The 4,686-nt window shown below is 41.1% G+C and overlaps 1 pseudogene; it reads right to left on the bottom strand.

Moving 5' to 3' along the window:
- Positions 1–506: 506 nt before the first annotated feature.
- Positions 507–4,686, bottom strand: part of LOC102021782 — a 24,150-nt pseudogene continuing 19,970 nt past the window's right edge.

The raw sequence follows: 4,686 nt of genomic DNA, 5'->3' as shown, positions 1-4,686 counted from the left end.
CTTAGCCCTTGTACATCTTCTTATATAATTTAAACAAGGGATCCCTGACCTCTGGGCTAGTTAGGAGCTGGGTCACACAACGGGAGGTGAACAATGGACTGGCCTTTGTATTTACAACCTCTGCCCATCACTCACTCGACCCCCTGGCCTCCGTTTCTTGTATGATCAGCAGAAGCTTTAGATTACTGTGAGTATGAACCCTACTGTGAACTGCATGTTCCAGGGTCTAGGTTGGAAGTATCTTCTGAGAATCTAATGCCTGATGATCTCAGGTAGAAATGAGGCTATGATGATAGTACTAGGAAGCAGCTATAAATACAGATCTAGAATGTTATCCAAAGTCTCATTTGTTCAGAATTGAGGCTTTGGAAAGGCAAAATTTTTGAAAAAAAAAAAAATTTTTTTTATTTTGATACTGGGAATCAAACTCAGGACCTTGTACTTGCCAGATAGGTGCTTATGTCACTGAACTATATCCCCAGCCTTCTTTTTTTTTTTTAGATTGCTTAAAGTTCGATTTCAAATGTCTTCTGTAAGTCACTGGAGAAAGGGTTGGTAGGGGAGGGGTTAGTGCGCTGCTTGGCCTTACTTTCTAATGCAGCCCAGTGGGCTGCTGGGCCCCAACGCTCTTGGACACTTCTAGCCAGCGGTCAGCCTCCGAGGGAGTGCGTCTGCGGCCAGCCTGGAGCTCTGGAGAGGGTGGGCCCCCCTTTGGAAGGATCGACTGGGCCGGCGCTGGCAGGAAGCTCGGCGTGCTTGTCTCCTGAGGCCACCCTGCCATCGGCTACACTACTGAATGCTGCAGAATCGTTGAGGTGCTGAGCAGGAGACTTGAAGAAGTGACTGGCAGTAACACTGCTTGTCTCGTATTGAGGGAATGTCTGCTGCTTGACTAGGCTGGGTGACCGCTGGGGGTGAGAGACCTGAGAATGGCCTGCAGTGCCAAACGCATTGGATACCATCTGGGAGGGGGTGATGCCCACTACAGGCACACTGGGGGCTGCATAGGGCATCCCGTTGGCCACAGGGTAGGACTGGGCAGGGACAAAGGCTGGCTGCAGGGGTGGGACCACATCCACTGGCATAGGCTGAGAGGGGAGGAATGCACTCCCTTGGAAAAGCTGTGATGGCTGGGAGATGGCAGCAGGTGGAGGAGGCTGCAGGACTGGCTGCAGTGGGGTAGCTGGAGCCTGCAGCTGCTGGGCCCCGATGCTCTTGGACCCTTCTTCTAGCCAGCGGTCAGCCTCCAAGGGAGTGAGTCTGTGACCAGCCTGGAGCTCTGAAGAGGGCCCCTTTCAGTGCCCGTACATGTGGCTGAAACTTCCTTGTTAGCAGTATCAGGGGCATGGGCCCAAGGGTTGGTTTTAGGCACAGGCATTGCTACAGGTGCTAGAGCAGTATGGGCTGGCTTAGCAGCAAGCACATGGAAGGCTGAGTCAGTGCCATTAGCTTGAAGGCAGGAGACTATGGTGCCACCACTGTCACTGGCTTGGTCATTGGGGCAGAGGAGAAGGGGTCCTTAGAGGGTGTGCTGAAGGCATTGGTGATCTGTGAGCACAGGGAGCTGATGCTTTCTGCTTCTCCTTCTACCTTCGGCCCTGCGTTTTTAATGGGGAAGTCAGTCTTCTGCATCGTGGAAGGCAGCTGGTTGATGCGTAGGGACAGCTGGCGTTTGAAGGGTGACATCTTCTGGCTAAGAGCAGGAAATCCTCGGAAAAGAGCCCTGGCGAGCAAGCTGTTCAATTCATGTGTGGCTGCGTGGAATGGCGTGAGGGTTGTTCATCTCCAAAGAGGCGGTGGTGTCCGAAGCGGGAGAAGCAGGAGAGGACGGAGACCGGGCGGTGTTGCCAGAGGCCACCGACGTGCCAGCAGCTGTCTTATCTGTCTCTTTCTTGACATCTTGCATTTGTTTCATAATCTCCTCTCTTTCTGCTTGTTCTGTGGCAGTTGTGACACGGAATGATCCTTCTCTTGTAAAAGTCGTCCTGGCATCAAAAGTAACAGTCACCCCACATTCCTTCTCCCGCTTCTGCTTACGCTCCAGACAGGGTGCAAAAGCACAGCCTACTGCATGACTCAGTCTTTCACCCGTGTCTTTGACACTGGTGGAGAGGTTCAACTGCACAGAGAGTAGAATAAATCAATTGCTTCCAGACTCATTGCAAAAGTCTATCACTGAGTGGCAAGTGACCATCAAATTGTATCTAGTATCAGGATTTAAAGTGACAAGTGAGCTGATGTACTTCAATTTTACAGCTACATCTGATGGCACAAAAAAAGTTCAGGGCTCTCACTGATTCTGACTTGTATATTTATTCCATTCTACACTGCAGTGTAATAATAATATAAATAAAGTTTACAATAAATGTGATAAGTTTAAGCCATCCTAAAAACCATCTCTCCCACCCTTATGCCAGGGTTTATAGAAAAACTGTCTTGCACAAAATCCATCTCAGATGTCAAAAATTTATGGATCACAGCTTTAAATTATCTCTAGATTACTTTATAATACCGAATACAATGTAAATCCTATATAAGTGGTCTGTATACTATGAAATTTAAAGAATAATGACCAGAAAAATGTTGTATGTATTTTATATATATACATTCTGTATATACACACAATATAATATTGTTACTGTTTTTTATATTAATATTTTTGATCTGTGGTTGGTTCAATATACCAATATGGAACTCATATGTGTATATATATATATATATATATATCACTGCATCCTTTTGTGTGTATGTAATATGTAAAATGCATTCCTAACATAAAAATGTATTTTAAATAGTACACATAATCAATGCAAGACACTTTAGAATGTGTATAACTGTATAGCTAGTGTGGGAAGCGAGTGAGAAATAGAGATAAAACAGAATGAATGGAAAAAGAAAACCAAATTAACAAATCAAATCAATAAGGGACCTTGTATAACACAATGATGATAATTTGTCCTGAAATGAAAAGTATGATTAACTCCAATTTCTGCCAATGTGTTCACAAAATAAAATAAAATATTCTCAGCCAGAAAATTATTTGCATCTAAGTGACCCATGTAGTGACCCAAAACAAGTAATATGAGAGCAAAAGTACCCATTGTAAGATATAAACAAGTGATAATTTTAACTCCACAGGGTTAGAAGAAGCATTACATATACAGCTGCAAAGTGAAAGGGCAAATAGGTGGGCTGAGAAGAAATTCCAAATGTAAAACAGACCATGAAAGTGAGAAAAGCCAGAGAGGTAGGTGGCATAGCAGACAATACAACCTCCCTTGTATTTTTTAAATAAAAATATCCCAAACTGCTTAGTGGCTCAGTTTCTCATTGAAAATACTGAGTAGGCAAAACAATGTCTCCTTATTTAAAATCAGCGGGAACAAACAGCTCATCGCTATCGCAAGGTTGTGAGTGAGGCCAGTGCACACTGTCTAGGGGATGAAAGTTGCATCTTGTGCACAAAGGGGAGACATATATTTTAAAATACTGTTCAATTTTTCAGTTAAAATCTAAACCTAATATTTTTATTAAAACTTTAAGTCTATTTTTAGAAATTGAATTACTGTTCTTTCAGGGAATTTTAATAATCACTTTTAAGGAGACTTTGATTAATGTTTGACCTCATTCTGAAACTTGATTAACTAAACTCAATTAACATTTTAAATAAATTTATAAATTTAATATATTCAATTTCTTTTAATTATTTAAATTGTTTTCCTACCAAACTAAATCTTCCCAAGCACTAAAGTAAATCTTATAAATCAATTACATTAATTTATGAGTAAACTGATTAGGTTTTCTTAAATATTTCAATGCCATTTATAAATTTAGAATTATTTAAATACAAAATCACAAGTTTAATTCATGTAGCTATAGATATCAAGTTGCTCCCAAGATACATTAAGATAGTATGGTTAATTTTCTTATTTTTTAAAAGGTTTTAAAATACCCCAAATGAACAAGTTATTCCTCAAAACAACAATATTAAAATTTGGCTTCATCTGATTCTTCTAACAATGATTTCATGTTCTTCCTGGTATTTCCCAGTAAGAAAACATTAAGTTTTTGTCTTATATTAGGCAAGGTATGATTTTATTCACTGCTTAATTCCTTAACAATTAGATACACCCTTGGGTACAGCAGTAGTCTAGATGAGTGGCATCCTTGTCAAATTCTACTCTATACATAAAATGTCTAATGGTTTTAATGGAGCAAGCACTATATCCTTGGGGTCAAGTCACACAGGTCTTTGAGCTGTAGTAAAATTACCCACTGTTTCAGTGTGTGTCATATTTACTTAACTCGGTACCTACATCTAAAGAGCTTTAACAGTTTTGCATAACTCCATCTGATTCTGTTGTCATCACTCTAAGGTGATTCTAGCACGGAAAGTATAGTGGCAGCCCTGTGAATCTCTTGTCCGATAGCAGAGTTCTCACCTAGATATGCCAAAATTACATCACCAGGCCCCAAAACAGCTTTTAGAGCAGTATATCACTGGAGTACCTGGCCTCTTCATCTTCCTAAATAAAAAGATTCTTACCAAAAATAGAGCAGAAGAAGTTTAAATTTTGGAAGTAACAGTAGTGGACAGACATGCCTTCAGATTCTTAATGCCATGTAAATGGAAGTGGGATTATAGGAGTAGGTAAACTGGGTTACAGAGGCAGATGTTTACTTAAG

Source organism: Chinchilla lanigera, unplaced genomic scaffold (genome assembly GCF_000276665.1).
Source record: "Chinchilla lanigera isolate Chin_1 unplaced genomic scaffold, ChiLan1.0 scaffold00024, whole genome shotgun sequence".
Lineage (NCBI taxonomy): Eukaryota > Metazoa > Chordata > Mammalia > Rodentia > Chinchillidae > Chinchilla > Chinchilla lanigera.
This window is presented reverse-complemented; position numbering and strand designations above follow the sequence as displayed.